Below are 17,908 nucleotides of genomic sequence, written 5' to 3'. Positions count from 1 at the left end.
TTTGAATCTCCATGCTCTACTCTCCAGATATGTCATCTTCTTTTCAAATATTTAAATTGATTTTACTTGTTCGCCTGCTTTATGGAAATTCTTCCCAGATCTGGCCCTCAGCTCACTGATTGTTATTCTCCAAGTATCAGCTTGGCTCTTCACTGCCCCCAGTACAGGTTTTAATTTTCCTACTGACTTTATTATCATACATAAATTCATCTGTATCTTATCCATCTCCTATGTGCACTGCTTTCTCCTCAGTTGGCCTTTTCTTTTCTGTGGTTTTCTGTGACTATTCCAGAGAAGCTGAATTCTCATGCATCTTATCGTTGATGCCTAAATAGTTTTCCTTTGTCTAGTTCTTCACAAAAAAATAGTTTCATAATCTACTCTGAGTTTTCAGAATAATGTTTCATTTACCTTGATGTGGGAGTGTTTTATATGGTCCATAGATAATTTTGTTTTTGCCGTTGTTGCTTCCTGTTGATTCATCCAGAAATCAGGAGATAGCCCTACAGATGTATCCAGTGTTTACCAATGACCAGTGAGAGTGTTCTACTCATCAGCCTATGCTTTGCACACTCAGGGGCTGATTTTAGGCCTCTCTTGAATCAATAAGGTCCAATTACTAGCTTCTAGCAGAGTAGGATTTTGTCTGCTGGAATCATTCTAAACACCACATCTCTTACCTGGTTCTGTTCACCATGGATGGATGAAGGGCATAGAAAGCTGTAATTGTCAGTACAAAATGCCATCCACACACACCCCACCCAATATTTTTTTTGTGGAAACTATACTACCCAGAGTGTAATATATTTCTACCAATTCTCCATCCCCTAGACTACTTTCTGCCTGGTTGTTTTCTGGGGCTCGGCTTTTGTGACCAGTGGGAAAACAAGACAGGTGGCCAATACTCTGCCTCTAAGAGTGATGGTCATGCAGGGCTGTTACCCTATGAACAAGGAAGTAGACCCTGGGAGAAAGGGCATCTCTATCCTTGAAGGAAATAATGTTTATTAATATTGGGCCCTGGTTGTGTTTTCAGTCTAGATGCATCATGTCTGCAATTATTAAAGCATCCTCCCAGACTCTGGTGATAAGAGTATTACTAGTGTGATTTGTTTTTCACTTTTTGTTTGTTTATTTGTTTTGCTGTTGTCAATTTTGATCTTTCCATATCTTCACAGGAATGTGGAAATGTTTATACCAGGGATTGCTAGCTACATGCTATTTTAAACCTATGAAATAAAAAATTTTAATTTGGAAGTCCATTTACACAGACACTTAAGGAATTACATCATTAATCATTGGGACTGGACAAAGGCTGTCAACTGGAAGCTACCTCATTAAACCAGTTACAGGTTGTATGAACAAAGCCCATTCCAAAAACCATTCAAAATCAGATCTATGTGCACAAAGCACCCTGTTGTTCAATGATCAGTCAAACCCACAGTGCCAGTGGCTTATGGTTAAAGTAATGGAAAATATTTTTCTCCCTAAGGACTTATCCTCGTACACTTTGGAAGAGACCCCCCCCCATCACTTCATACTATATGGGAACCACTTTAAAGTGATGCCAGTTCTTAAGGAAGATTAAGAATCAGTGACAATCTGGTGAACCTGCCTCTCAACCATACACACACACACACACACACACACACACACACACACACACACTGTTAGCTGGGAGAACACATTATAGAGTTAATCACAGGCTCATCAAATGAGGGCAGGCTTATTAGCACATTCAATCTATTGCAAAACCCACTCCCATTAGGATGTCCCCCAAGAAAATAAATGCAAGGACCCCTTCAGGGAGAACTGTGATTGCATCAAAAGAAGCTTGAAAATAGCATGAGTCATTCCAGCAAAGTTTGTCATTATGATTTAGTATTTTCCTCAACTATTAAAATTAAACGTGTCCAAATTTAAAAATAAACAGTATTTGCACAAAAAGACAAGTGTAACACTCTAAATAACTTTTTTTTTTCCATTTAAGATTGCATCTTCATTTCTGAAACCCATTTTAAAGACAATAGGGTAGGGCGCCATGGAAATAAAAGGTCATTTTTCATTAGCCTTGAATGTGTGACTACTTAGTAATATAATTGAAAGCATGGCTGGAGCACAGTGCCGGGGTTCTATTGCCAGGAGATTATATCACGATGACACAAAATATTTCATATCCTTTTTTTCATTTTCAAATATTGTAATAAATTCCCTGTCACATCATCAGGTAATATGTTTAACAATTAATTTTAGTGATTGTCTAAGCAATGACAATCTCTCACATAATGCATAATATTGCGCAAGAATAACATCTCTCATGTATGAATCTTACTGTTTCTTTAAGTTGATTTCTTTTTTATTTAACCTTCCAGAGCTAAGGTCAGAAGATGGTTAGAATCAAACAGACAAAAATGAGAGGAATGTCAAAATAGTGGATGTAAAACTTTTTAAAAGAAAAGCCTTTTATTTTGAAGATTTCCATGGGTTTTATACTAACAACATAAAAGATAGAATTCATGCCAGCCCAGTTCAGGGTCTGGTGCACAGTAGACCACACTGTGGACAAACATCATGTCTTTTTTGAAGGGTACCAGCACCTAACACAGTGCCTGGCACATGGGAGGTACTAAAAAGTTATTAAATGAACATTAACTGATCAATTATAATACTTTTCTTTTTCTCATGGTCAAAAGTATTTGTATTTTTATTTTTTTAGATTTTTATTGGAGTGTAGTTGATTTACAAGGTTGAGTTAGTTTCTGCTGCACAGCAAAATGCATCAGTTATACATACACATATATCCACTCTCTTTTAGATTCTTTTCCCATATAGGTCATTACAGAGTATTGAGTAGAGTTCCCTGTGCTCTACAGTAGGTCCTTCTTAGTTACCTATGTTATATACAGTAGTGTGTGTATGTCAATCCCAATCTCCCAATTTATCCTTTCCCCTTTCCCCTCTGGTAACCATAAGTTTGTTTTTTACTCAATTACTTTTCTTTTAGAAGTTTCTATTCAACAGAAAACTTTAATTCATTATCCAAAAAAACTTCTATTGGGATCATTTCTGTAAAATGTGTTTTCTTTCTGGCAATGTTCCCCTAATTTTTTGAATGAGGCAAACCAGATTGTCCAATGTCATATCTACCACTGATTTGTATTAGGGTTCTATTCTGCACATTAATAAAGGCATATTATCTGCCTGTTGCCTTGCCTTTTTGCTGTAGAAAGCCATGGCAATCCCATTTAAAGTCTTTTAACCTATTCACTTCATGGCAGTAGCAATAGCAGAGGCTTCTGGGCTTTTTAATATAATAGCACCCTTTTATCACACTGAATGGTTTATTAGAACCTGCTTGTACTGATGATTTAGTTCTACCATGGTGAAGCCACCACTCCAGGGCTTTCCACTCTGTTTGGGGATTCTTCTGTCATTTTAATGTGTAGGGGTTTGTTTGTTTTCTTGTGAAATGGGCTTTCATTTAATTTTTGCATTATTTACATTATTTATGATGGGGAGACAAATTGAAGACTAGGGGGTTGAGAACAGTGCACTGTGCTCCGTAATCACTGAAACCTGTAGCATAACAATGTCACCGAGAATATTCAGTCCCTCCAAAGGCATCACACAAACTCTTGCTCAAATGTATGCTGCTGTTTTTCAGTTACAGAAACAAACAGAAAAATTGTGCTTAACCTCCTTCAAAATTTGAATTTTGCAAATCCAACTGGTTTGCCATACTTGCAGACTTTATCTTTTTCACTCCTAGTTTCCAGCAGCTGGATATGCTACCGGCCAGAAACCGTATCAGCCAAGACCCAGGGCCCTGGTACCCAATTCCGAGTGAGACTAAGGCTCTTTCTCCGTTTTCCTGCTTCTGTCCTCTGCCTCCATCTAAAGGCCTGGAGGTCCACCTTGCCTTCTGTGCTGAAGCCTGCTCAGTTTCTCTGCCCCCACCTCCATCTCCCTCTGGAAGGAGGGACCCTAAATGGAGCCTCAGCCCACAAACTCCAGTGGGCTCAGCCTCTTTGGGGAAGTTAATTATCTCCAGCCTATTTTGTGAATTTAGCAACTGGGCTTGCACTGGCCCTGGCTGCTCCTCCTCTCTGGCTAAAATGTACTGTTATGATCAATGATGTTTGCCCTCACAAGACCTGAGGTATAAGGACAAATCTAATGACAGCAAAAGTGAATTGGAAGAAAAGAATGTTATTTTTCTAAAACATATAATTTTCATAAATTAAACACTATTGCTGTGAAAAAAGTATGAAATTGCTGAATTGATATGACTTTAGAAAAGGAAGAACATAATATTCTAAACTGCATTGGGGAAGATAAGGATTGACTGACAGATCTCAGCATGCACTCAACCCAGGCATCAGAAATACCTCTGGGTTTGTTTCAGGCCACTTCTAAGATCAGATAGAAGGAAAGCAATTTTTCAAATAGCCATTCAAGGATCAGTCAGTATAACTAACTAAAACGCTGTCATTTTTGAATCAATCAACAAAACCCAAAGGCTAAAACCTTGCCTGCCTTCATTCTTAACATCAGCGGTGAGGTTAGGGATTCAATTAGAAGTGAAAGGAAATGATCAAGAAAACATGAAAGGAAAAAACACTATATGGTGAAAGTAATAAAAACTAAACACCTATAAAACTATCTCCCTGGTGACCTTCCCATGGATTAGGTTGATCTGGAGTGGTAGGCTTTCAACAGCCATTGAAATGGTGACATTCTTTGAATATCTGGCCTTGCAAACCACTATATTCTTTGTAAATCAGCAAAGAATAAAGTAAATCAATGGAGCTGAAGTATTCCAAATTTAGGCAGCCTGCAGTGCAAAGATACCTTTCCCAGTGACATAGCCAAATGAACCCGATCCAACATTAAACCTTTGCATTTGTAGACCTTTCCTGGTTAAAGAAAGCTAATGAATAAATTCCATGACTACTTTTTTTTCTGGTATGCAAATTTTCTTTGGCAAGTTCTTTATAACAAAAAATCTCATTGAATTTAATGACATCGATGCAGCAGCCAAAAGTTAATACCATTTGGAGGCCAAATGCTACAATCACCATTACTGTTTGATTAACTTTAAAAAGTAACCCACAAAATATCCTTGATGTCTTGTTCAGTTTCTGAGAATTTCAGAAAAATTCCTGTTAGTGACCTAATAGCATTCATTTATAGTTACTTATTTTTTTCTGAGTTGGAAAATACTAAAGTCATTGGCATTTAAATTATTCCACAAATGATTTTTCTCCCAATATGGACTGATTACATTCTTTTAATAGCATTCTCCAAATAGCTGAGTTATTTAGTAAAACAGGAGGGTCAAAACACCTGATTCTCTGAACTCCACGATCACCTCATTCCAAGCCGTAATCCCACTAAGAATAGACAGCATCCAATGTAAACAATCAAACAAGATGCTGAAATATCTTTCATTCTTCTTCACTCACTAAATCCTGACCTGAAACGTGAGTTAAAAGAAACCGGCAAAAACAGCTGAAGCATTTCTGCTTTCCCATGTGTAGCTTCCAATCTGTCTTTGCTCTAAGGTTAAAAGACAAAACAAAACTTCGAACTGATTTTTAAGACGAATAAAACTGGGTATCACTTTCTCATAAAACAGATCCTTCTAGATTTGATAATATCAGGCAAACAGGCCTTCTGACTGGAGATAGCTTCAACTTCAATAGTTTGAGTACAAAGCTGAAAAAATTTCCCTCTGTTTAAGTGACTATGACCTAGGTTTTAGAAAGCTGTGTAATTCTATGTAACGAAATGTATCAATCTGGCTTTTTCTGGTAGTTTTGTTTTTATGCTGTCTACTCTTAGCATCTAGCAGGATGCTTCACCTGCAATAGGTAGTTAGTAAATATTTGAGAAATGAATAAGCACATAAAGTGAATAAATCATAAAGAGCTCAGCTAGCCTTGTTAATGACTAAGTGGTGGAGAGCTTTTTAAAAATTCATATCCTTGAAAAGAAGTTTCTGCAAATGCAGGGGATTATGATCTCCAAATATTTAATGTGGGAGTGGGATTAACTACACTAGCACATGAATAATCTGAACTATATATATATGTATATATAACTGAATCACTTTGCTGTGCACCTGAAACTAACACAATATTGTAAATTAACTGTACTTCACTTAAAAAAAAAGAAATTTCTCAAGCAGGATTCTAGCCATGGATAGCAGGATTTCTAGTCCCAGTGTTTTTAATTCTCCCAATTAGGTCCCATTTTTAGTCTCTTTAAAGTACTGTAAATCTCCCAGAACAATGGTTTGTTATTTACCTTAACATTTTCTCTGCAGTTTTAGGAGGGATAGGAAAAGGGGGAAGTCAAAAACCACTCACGCCCTCTGCTCTCAAAGCATGATGTTAACATAAGGAAGGTAATCAACGCATCAGAGAAGATGCTTTCAGCCTTCAAGTATCCTTAGAAAATTATTATCCCCGCCCCCAGCACACATACACACCACCCAGGGGTTCCCTCTGCACGGCCTCTTCAATCCTATCTTTAAAAAAAGAACCAAAATAGTAACAGTATGCTCCAGTAAGAAGAAAGTTGATGTCAAAAACCGTGGAAATAATGGCTAAGAGTTATGATTGTAGTTACAATTCGTAATACAGTTACACATCTAGAAGTGATTCATCCATGAGAGTAACGATTTTGAAGACTGAGCATCCTTCATTTTGCCTTAGCACCGCCACTTTATTGCTGTGTGATCCTGGGCAACTGAGTTAACCTCCAAGACTCAGTTTTCTCATCTTTAATGTGGGCATAACAATACCAGCTCCATAAGGTTATGGGAAACCTTAAATAAACAGGCATTTAGTAAATATAAAATGTGTACACATCCTGCACACACATGTACGTCTGTATGTGCCACCTTGAGTAACTCAAAAATCATGACTTGTTTCTATAATTTGTATTCTTGTATTTTCAGAATCTCAAAGCAGAGAAATGTGTTCTAATTAAAATATGTCTGATGGTAAACTCAAATCTATCTGGCTAAACATAGAGGCTATTCATAAAATAGAATTTTATCATATTATTGAGAATATATCATAACAGTTAAAATATTTTAGATCAACGATACAGACTTCCCACATTATATTTTATTTCTACCTAGCCTAACATGTTATGATTAATTCTGGGCACCTATAACATAATCTTAAACTCTAACGTGACAAGTCAGAAAAATGAAGTGCTTTTTTTTCAACCCAGACTTTCATAATTTAAAATGTAACCTTTTGGTTTACATGATGCCTGCAAGCAGTGACATGGATGTTGACGACATTAATATCACTATTTCTGTCACTAAAATCTATAGCAAATACATTAGCAGCCACAAACGGAGGCAGTTTTTCAGAGAGCTTGCTAATTGCATTGCTGCTATGAACTTAGTTTTGCAGTGTTGATACACAAAAACACAGAGCTAGGAAAGAAACCCAAATACTGGGATGAAATGTAAACAGGATGATAGCTACTTTTGAATCTATGCCCTTGTGTTTAGATGACATATCAGGTTCTCAGTCTTGATATTGTAGAATATTTCACAAGTAATGATCAAAGAGACAAAGGCTATCTGTTTGAGACAGAACAGTTTACCCAATGTCCTAAAGTAAAATTAGAATCTGATGGAGAGGAAAGCAGATGCTCTTAGATGCAGGATCCAGGATTAACTGAATTCTTTTCCATCTTGAGTTTGGCTCTATCTGCCTGCAGTCCACTAATGCCCCACAGGGCAAAGAAATCTGTGTTCAAGGCACAAGTTCAACCTTAGGGACTGTGGTGAGACAATGACCTAGTAGAAGGTGCTGAGGCTGGGATGCAGACTCCAGCAGCCCCACCTGCCCAGCCTACACTCAACCGCCACACAGCATCATCCTTGCATCCAAAAGCAAACTTACCACCTGGTATTTCCAGATAATGAAGGAAATGCGATTTTCAACTCCAAGCAATTAATAATAATAATGATAAAACCATTCTGTTTCTTTCACAAAGAATAAATATAATTCATTATAATATTCTACTCCTCAATTTTGCTCTTTTCTTTTCTTTTTTAAATGAGTAAAAGCTAAAAATCACTTTCCTTATTCCATCTACTGCGAATCCCAGCTCTTCACAATTGGACAGAATTACTTCAACTCTCTTTCTCAGACTGTCCACGGGAAAAAAAAATATGTAGAGATGATAAGCCTTATGAGGGTCCCTTTCAAAGTCACAAATTAGTTAATGGCCTGAGACCCCTGGCTCCTACATCCCATCCCACTGCCTGTTGGGACAATAGGGATCCCCAAGTGTCTCCTAAAAGCCAACACTCCTCATACACCTTCAGCGAAAACATAAAGACAGCATTCATCAGATTTCATTGCCTTAGTTATTAACCACCTTGTAAAAGAATAAAGACATTTTGTTTAAAGCAGTGTGCTACACCATTGGGCAATGGTCATAAACTCAATATTCTTCTGAGAATTAATCTAAGAACAGGAAAGGACACACACACACTTTTATTTGATGGCACAGCTGTGCAATTAAAAGAAGAAACTTTCCAAACAAAACAAGTTACTGGCAGTAAAACGTGGGGTTTCCCCATCAATTTTAACATCAAATTCCTTATCAGGAAGCCCTAACTGCCAGTGTCAAGAGGACAAAAGGATTCATAAATGGGATGTTGTTAGAATGTGCCTTTTTCAATGGCTCTCTCTTTTTCCTTTTATGCTCTGCTCTGTGAAATTGCCTAAACAACAAAACGTAATCTGAATTTTTATATGTTTGAGTTTGTGATTAACTTGATTCACGTGGGACTTAAAGGTGGGGAAGGACATCACTTAACCTAAAAGAAATTGTTCATGGTTCCTAGGGTTATTTAAATAATGCTAATTCTAAATCCCCACATGCTATGGTTTACCCCAAGGTGGTAACTGAAAAGGTAAGAACAAAGGAAACGACTCATGAATAATTGGATACTTTTTAAGATTGAAGACTTTACAGAACAGTTGAGACTTTGTTCCTGCTAATAATGTTTCATGTACATAAAGCAAATAAAATCAGAGTCTGCTAAACACCATAGTGTATTCATGACGTTTATATTGAAACAAAGGGGAAGGATGTTTGAAGTTGATACCATTTTCAAGAGGGGGTTCACTTTTATTCCGATTTGAAATGTGTCATCAACAATGGACATAAAAAGTAAGAAATCACCAAAAATGATATAACTTAACCTTAGAAGAAACAATGGAATATTTTGGTAGATCTGTATTTTTCATGAATATCAATTAGAATATTATCTTGCGTTACACTTACTGTTGATCTTCCATCTATGTAAGGCCTTTACATGTGTACACTGGACTTTGTTTCACAAAGACTCGCACCATGAGACTGTGGAAGAATGGGAGGCGGACGAACCCTGTGGACGTGTCTGTCCGACGAGGGCATGACTGTGGATCTCGTTGACTCTCACCAGATGCACAGTCTTGGCTATGTGGCTCCTCTGCTTAGAGCATTGCCTTCCTTTTCCATACAGAGGAAGATAATAAAACCCACCCTGTATGCTTATTTTAGTAAGAATTAAAAGACCACAGTATAACAGTAATATTCTTCTTTTTATTATCTAATCCCCCCTTTTTGGAAATGAACAAATCTGAGACTCAGGGGGAGAAGTGCCTAAGCAAAGGTCACAAGGTCTTTAGGTCATGTGGTCAGGTTACCACACCACCCAAGGTAGGTGTAGCTTTGTGTTTAAATACACCCCAGGCTTTATGCTTATGCTTTATGGATAAGGGGAGAGGAGGGAATCTTTCAATAATGAAAACTGATTTGATTCCTACTTTTGATAGCTGAGTTTGTCCTTCATATCATGGGGGATTGGTTCTGGGATCCCCCCTCCTGACCCCATACCGAAATCCGCGATGCTCAAGTCCCTTACATAAAATGGCATAGTATTTGCATATAACCCATACACATCCTCCTTTATATTTTAAATCATCTCTAGGTTACTTATAATACCTAATACAATATAAAAACTAAGGAAATAGTTATACATACAATGTAAGTGTTTTGTAAATAGTTGCCGACGTGAGGCAAATTCAACTTTTGCTTTTTGGAAATTTCTGGAATTTTTTTTTTAATATTCGTGATCCAAAGTTGGTTGAATCCATGGATGCAGAACCTGTGGATATGGAGGCTGACTGTACATGAAGGAGAAGACCAGTAGTTCCCCAAAAAATAGCAGTCAGGATTTATAAGTAACATAAGACCTAAATATCTCAGCACATTGATTCAGCTTATCTCATATGTCACAGCTCAACTCAAGAAGGCTTTCTATCCTGAAGTATTATCAATAGGAAGCATTATCACCACCACGGAAAAGAAAATGGGTGGATGGGGACACAGAGTAGAGACCAAAGCAGGAGTTTGACTGTGTCCACACTAAGATGGGGTAGGAAGCCTTTGTATTGATGTTTGTAGGCTGAGCGGATTCTGGGCTGATTCTGTAGAATGAGCATCTCACTGAGTGACATGTATGTTGTTAATGTAGCTCTCCGCCCACCCAACCCCCATTCTTAGCTCCTGTCCTATTGTCTTCATCTCTTTTTCTGGCTCCCCGGCTGACACCTTAGGGGGAGGAGGTGGGAACACTCTTACACTGTCCTCTGCTGCTTTACTCTGCCTTACCTGATGCTCCATAAAAATGCCATTCCTTCCTTGCAGCTCAGATATTATCAGGAAAGTGTCTAATTCATTCACAGTAGGCTAAATGACTGATAACCCACTTTTCATCTTTGTTGGCGCATTCGCTTGGAAATCCAAATAAATCTGTAAGGAATCACATTCCGGGCAATGTGAAAGAGGTAAGTTTTCAAGTGGTGTCTGATCTCCACTTTGAAAAATTGGGAGCGCAATGAGCCCAGACAGGCTAACTGTGCCCATAAAACACAATTGCTGTGGCACCTGTAAATGGGAAGCTGTTCTAGCCTTGCTCCCCAAGGAAGGCTTGTCGCTTTACGTACAAAATGCCTAAGGCTCATGGGATTCACTTTCTTGTAGCTCATTTAAAAAAAAAAAAAAAAAAAAAAGGACCTTCCAGCTTCCATTTCTCTGCTGGTAGCTCTTTGAGGATTCCACTCTCCCTTCTGAGTTCTGCTGTTTGGCTCCTTGGATGTGGATTCCCAAAGGATCCTGGGATTCACCCACTCCCCAGATCCCTTCCTGACAGCTGGCCTTCCCCTTTGCTATGGGAGCTCCCCAAGTCAGAGCTGGCTCACTTCATTATTAATTTATAGAGCCACAGGTGTATTTCTGAACAATTTAAGAAATGTAATTGAATCCATCATGTACCAATCAAGTTGTTTCACAAAATTCTACTCATTGAATTGCCTTCTACAGAGGGATACCAGTAATTACTCTCATGATGTGTAGTAGTTATTCTAGGCATCCCTGAGAAAACAGAAAAATCATCTTGACACGTGGGTTTCTCTTCAAATTACTAGTCATCATTGGCTGAGAGCCAATAACAAAGAATGTTTTAAAAGAGCTAAGATTTTTTTAAGAGGATTTTCCTATGATAAAGGTATACATAGTCTCTTTTGGGAAGGGATGTTTTTAATCAGATAACATGCCTTGGATTTTCAGAAAAGAAAGACCAGACATTACATGTATCCTTTTATTTTAGTAGCACTGTTATCCCTTAACCAGTTGAAAGGTTTGATTATTTACCTTGTAGGAGGAGAGTAAAAGCTGTATGGCTATCTAAAGATGCTGCTACTGTTGGTTAAAATGGCTTTCCACAAATGCTTTTGAGGTTTAAAGTTAATGTGCAGTATTATTACTCCATAGAAGGGAAATGAAATGTAGTTGTTGAAAACTTAATGTCCCCGATGTATCAAATTGAGGCCAAAGAAGAATTATGTTCATGGAGAAAAGTTGTCACTGAGATGACAACTTGTATGTATTTATTTACATGGAAAAACAGATTGCTTAAATATTGTGGACTGCTTGGGATGTATGACCACTGTGGGCTCCTCTAGGAAATCGTGAATACTTTCAATACGTCGAAAACGGTTTTTCTTAGCTAATGTAAGGAAACGAGGCTAAATTTATCAGACTGGTTTTTTAATAAAAGAAATGTCAGAGATTTATACGTGGTGATCCACCTTGAACCGATCTAGTTTTTAAGTAAAATCTCTAACATTTGCTGTTTAATCATAAACTTACGACTGAGATGAGAGGCAGTTGGAGGCAATGGAAAGAAGCCTGGATCCGGTACCAGGCAACGCAGCCTCTGGTGCAGCTTCCACCGCTAATGAGCTCCATTCCCGAACAGGCACAGTGAATTTCTCAGACAAGATGATCTCTAAGGCCCCTCCAGTCTTTCAAATACTCCAGGGCGAAAACTGACGTATACGCCATTTGCCAATGTTCAAGTTTCTGGGATGACAAGGGAGACATCTGGGACCCCAAGTTGCCCGAAGACGGAACACTTGCTTTGATCTTTTGAACCTGTCTGGACCCTCTGATTCACACCCTAACTTTGAACTGGATTTAAGATTTCTAATTCCTCATGGTATGATTCTCTTTGTACTGTTGGGGTCTCGAGAGCCATATTCCACATTAATTCACATTTATCCGCTGTCGACTCACTCCCGTTTTTTAAATGCCTATTGTAGATAACAATGGCCGTTATTATTCCTTATTGCAGACAATCCACAATAGAGCAGTTTTCATTAAAGATAAATAAATCCATACGTGCAGTGCACACATTTGATTTTCTGATCCTCAAAAGAAAATAAAAACATCCGTGTCCTACTAAAGTACTTATAAAAGAGCAATTTTTTGAAAACCATGATTTAATTACATAAAATGTTCTCTGTCATTCAAGAGATGAAAACTTTTCCTAAGATGATAAGGAGGGTTTGTTAAGGTAGCTGCCTAAGACTGAATACTTATTTTGGTCTTCTAAACATTACATTTAAGACAAATTTTATACACACACACACACACACACACTCACACACCAGGCTCTAGGATACATTGATCAAGACCTAAATTAAGGGGAAAAAGAAAAAGAAAAGCACTGAATTCTCCCATCTTCTCAAAGGGAGAGTTAAAAGTTGTTACTCTCTTCCTTAACTTGACAGTTACATCAATAAAGTTTTAACGTTCTAGAAAAGATTTAAAAATCAACTGGTAGAATAAAGAGTGGGTACCTTTCAAATTGTGAAAAATAAAAGACGAGAAATTAAGCAACGAAATAAAAGTGTGAATCTAGATAACTAAGGTAGACCGTGCGTGAGGAAAATAAAAGTAAAAGATCTAAATTCCCCCTTTACAAGGCAAGGACTCCCAGAAATCATTAAAACAACAATCTAATATTTTATTCTTTACAAGATACGTTTAAAAAGTAAAACATCACTAGAAAATAGCATATAAGGCTCTAGAGTGCAACTCCCTCTCCCCTAACCCCCCCCCAAAAAGACCCAGGGTAAAAATATTGATATCAGTTTTATTTGTAGTAATAACTACATGATAGCAGGAACAGCATGTTTGTTTATAGATCTGTTCCCAACATCTATCAAAGTATTTGGAATGTAATCACAATTCAGGAAATACTTGTTGAGTGAATAATTTGATGAATTAATAAGAATTTGTTCCTTTAAGAAAAGCGTTGAACTGAGTAAGGAGGGTAATTTTATATTGACAAAGGTTACAAAGAATAGGAAATCTATAAAAGTATTAAGCTTTTATGATTCTGATACTTTGAAAATACCTTAGCAAATAACAGAAGTGCAGCCTTGGGTTATTCATCTTTACAGTCCAAGGGTTTTCTCTATTGTCTGATCTACGGTGGATACACGATATCTTCAAGTTACATTAAGAAGTTGTGCAGCTAAACCAAAGGATGTATGTGTAAGAGTAACTGGAGAAGAAGGCACATGACAGTCATGCAAAAGGATCCTGCTGCATCCAGCCCTGCTCTACAACACCCTCTTTCTCGAGTCTGTGTGTGCCAGGCTCACTTCCCAGCTAAATTACCTCATTAAGGCAAATCCAGATTCTTCTAGATTCCAACCTCAATGTAGATGCTTTGTGTCACATTATTAATAAGTATCATTAGCAGTCTATCTTGCTTTACCAGCCCCTGAGTTCCCTCCTCCCTTGTCCACACATTACCTCCGTGATCACTGATATGTTTTTCTGAACCTGCCTCATGGGCTAATTTGTGGAGGGCCATTTTTCATAAGACGTTCTAGTTTCAAAACGGAAGTAGAGAATCATTTTACACAACATCCATTCCCCAGAAAATATCCCATTAAAATGAACGGAAGGTAATTGGCAACTGTGGGGTCCAGAAAAGTGAGAGATTGTTGAACAATAAGACCACTTAGAGAAATGCAGTCATGATCTAGGTGATAAATAAAGAGGACCTGGACTAGTGTAGAATCCTAGGACCCAGATGAGGAATACATCAGTGAGGTTGGATTTGAAACACACTTGTGATTTGACAAGACAGGGTATTAATGAGGTGTAGAATGACTCCAAAGTTGCTACCTTGGAAGTTTCACTGGATTATGACACCATCCACAGGTAGAAGGAATCGTTTAAGGAAGAAAGCACAGTTTTGAGGGAGAAGATAATAGTTTCTCTTCTGGTCATCCTCATTTTGAAGGACTCGTAGGCACTAAGGATGAAAAACCTACTAGGTAGTGGAGAGGGATTTGGTTTAAATAATGTAGCTAATCTGGTCACACTTTGGACCATTTTGACTGAGTACCAGCTACGGGCAAGAAGTGATCTCTGGAATAATCAGAAATGACTAGACTTGTGGTTGATTAGATCAGGGAAGAAGAGTAAATAAATAACTCTTTCATCACCACTGAATAACTGTTACCTTAGTGTCTAATTTAAGGCTCTCAATGGAAGTAGATTAGGACAACGACCTGTTGACATGGGTCCAATGTTAAAAGGTTACACATACCACAAACTAATACCATGTTCAAAATCTTTTAAAAAAAACTTAGTCATAAGTTACAGAGAAAAAATAGCAATGGCAACCATGTAAAAGTACATTTGGCTGAATTCTGTTATTAATGCCTCAAACTAGCATCTTCCCACCTTTAAATCTCACGAGATTCCTGCTCTATGTAAGCAACGCTTTCCGCCCACCAAGAGCCTTTTAGGAGCCCTCCATCACACCCATCTGGCACAAGGGTAGCACTGTCATGGATCATCAAGACAGGCTGGCTAGAGAGGTAGATCACTTTTGTCAAGGAAGAAAATTTAAAGAGTCACAGGATCGTAACTCTTATCCTCTACAGTAAAAATGGCATTGTTGATGATTTAAGCACTTTGGATGGTGCTGTTCAGCCAGGATAATTATAAAGAATACCCCATTGTGGAATATTATTCCATAGGTCTGTAAATTTTCTGTCACTTTTCCTATTTCAGCTCATCTTACACATCAAAAAACTCACACTGTCCATAAAATGGGAGATATGCCATACAACAGTTATATCAAAAAAGATCTTTTATGGGAAATCACTTTTTAAAGCGCTGTTCGAACACAGTGTCTTAGCAGTTATTTTAGCCTATCACAGGACTCCAAGATTTAGAGTCAGACTCTTGTTCTCTTTCACTGAGCTCTTGGAAATAGTCAGCACAACTGAATTCTAAAATAGATAGAAAACAAGGACACAGAATTATGATCACTGCTCTGGAGTTTCATTCTTGCTTCAAATAAGAACAGCAATGAAACCAACTTTGAATTCAGCATGTCTTTCTACACACCGTCAACTCTTCTTCAATTTCATTTTTGACCCTGATTCAATTCCTTCTTTTGGGTGGTCACTTTCACACGGCCTTCCAAATTACCTTCTTTATCACATTGTCTCTGAGTTTCAGAGCTACCTGAAACATAGTTTTTATATCTGGAGACAAAATGCCCGATGCTAAGATGCATAAAAACTGGTGACCCAGTTATATAGGTGAATTAAGAATAGACACTGCCAATTTTATTTAATTCAATCGTTTAGTTCTGGTTTTAGTTTCGATGGTGTTTTATTAGTCCTTTCAAACCTTTTTCTTTGCAAGCAGCATAATTCAAAAAGAAAGGACAAACAAGTTGAGCACTTAATTTGTGTTCCTTAAAAAACAACTCCGGGGACTTCTCTGGTGGCACAGTGGTTAAGAATCCACCTGCCAACGCAGGGGACACGGGTTCGAGCCCTGTCTCGTAGCAACTAAGCCCATGCACCACAACTAGTGAGCCTGCGCTCCAGAGCCTGCAAGCCACAACTATTGAGCCCACGTGCCACAACTACTGAAGCCCACAGGCCTAGAGCCTGTGCTCCACAACAAGAGAAGCCACCACAATGAGAAGCCCACGCACCGCAACAAAGAGCAGCCCTCGCTCACAACTAGAAAAAGCCCAATCGCAGCAACGGAGACCTAATTCAAGCAATAAATAAATCAATTAATTAAAACAAACATAAAAAAACAACTCCGTGCTTACGTACCTGACTTTGGCTTTTGTTTCTATTGCCACAAGCCTCGCTTGCCTTGGGTTTTGTTGGTTTTGTTGTTGTGGGTTGTGGTGGTGGTGATTTTAATGTTTTAAGCAAAGAATCTTCTCGCCTACACTTTGGGGTGTCTTCCAAAGCATGACGCTACCTAGATCCATATGTATTTCTAGGAAGAGAAAACAAAAGGTTTTAAGAGTTCTTTCACCACCAAAAATTAACCATTTCACTTATTACCTGCTCTATTTGTTTCAACATACTATTTTCAGGGGCTCAAGACCAGATTGTTCCATATCTGTATGTAAGAGCTTTGCATTATCTAGAATTTGTAAATTATAGAGCAAAAATAAAGAATGGGTCCCTCCATTTTTTAATGGTAAAAATTAATTTCCCCATTAAAATAGGAAAGAAGCAACGTGATACAACTTCCTCCTTTAATCTGATTCTATTCTCTGCCTTGTGTTCATTTCCAGCACTTTGGGGCTTAAACAATTGAATTAATGAACAAGCTGAGTAATATTCAGCAAATGAATAAATTCTTCCCTAAATAGTTTAGATAGCAGATTTGGTCTGGTGAGTGTCCCACTCTCCATGATGTTCTGAGAAACTATGGGGTCTCTGAGGAGATAAAATATCTGGTATCACATAAACAGGTAGAATACAATCCTGTGTGATTTTTTGCACCGTGCAGTAGGTTTGCAATTTGTCAGTTTGGAATTACACGTCTCAGGATTCCCTTCTCTGCTGAGTTCTGAGCTGGGGACAGAGCACACGAGATAATTTGCACGAGGTTTGCAATGGAACCGTGAAGCAGTAGCCATATTCCTTGCAGGCTATGACTGGCTTGGGGGGCACCGGGCACTGTTGGAGACCACATGTTGTTGCAATGGGGCTCAGCTGGTTGGTTGGCTGGGGAAGCAAATAGGTATAAGTCCTTATCTCCTTTCTGCTCTCCTCCTGCAGCCTGTCCCACACCTGGGGCCAGTGCATCATAAACTACATAAAGAATGGTTCCAGCCTCTCCCACAAGCCACTCCCATCATCAAAGATAGAGGCTGAGAAGTGGCGAAACAAGCAAGTGGGTTCCCACTGTTCCTTGTAGGACCCAGCTCAGCCAGAGGGGTTCCAGTTTGCCCACCCTCCTCCCCACTGCACACCCATCTTTTCTTCCGGACTGCCTGCCCTGTGGGTTTCAGGCTCCAGCACCAGACACTGAAGCCCCAGCCCCAGATGGACCGCTCACCCAGCTACCACTCCCAGTGGGTGTGCTTCCCCGGTCCAACCCTGAACACTGCACACTGCCACTGTCTTCCTCATGACTTTTCTAATTTGTTGTTTACTTTGTTCTTTCCTCCGCTCTCTGCCTCTCA

The 17,908-nt window shown here is 38.5% G+C and overlaps 1 long non-coding RNA gene across 1 annotated transcript in view; it reads right to left on the bottom strand.

Annotated features, from left to right (window-relative positions):
• Positions 1 to 16,583, bottom strand: part of LOC130831508 (uncharacterized) — an 89,727-nt gene extending 73,144 nt beyond the window's left edge. Inside the window, exon 1 of the long non-coding RNA XR_009048067.1 lies at positions 16,536 to 16,583. This is a non-coding gene — a long non-coding RNA (uncharacterized LOC130831508). The remainder of the gene's footprint in view (positions 1 to 16,535) is intronic.
• Positions 16,584 to 17,908: the final 1,325 nt, after the last annotated feature.

This window comes from Hippopotamus amphibius, chromosome 11 (assembly GCF_030028045.1).
Source record: "Hippopotamus amphibius kiboko isolate mHipAmp2 chromosome 11, mHipAmp2.hap2, whole genome shotgun sequence".
Lineage (NCBI taxonomy): Eukaryota > Metazoa > Chordata > Mammalia > Artiodactyla > Hippopotamidae > Hippopotamus > Hippopotamus amphibius.
This window is presented reverse-complemented; position numbering and strand designations above follow the sequence as displayed.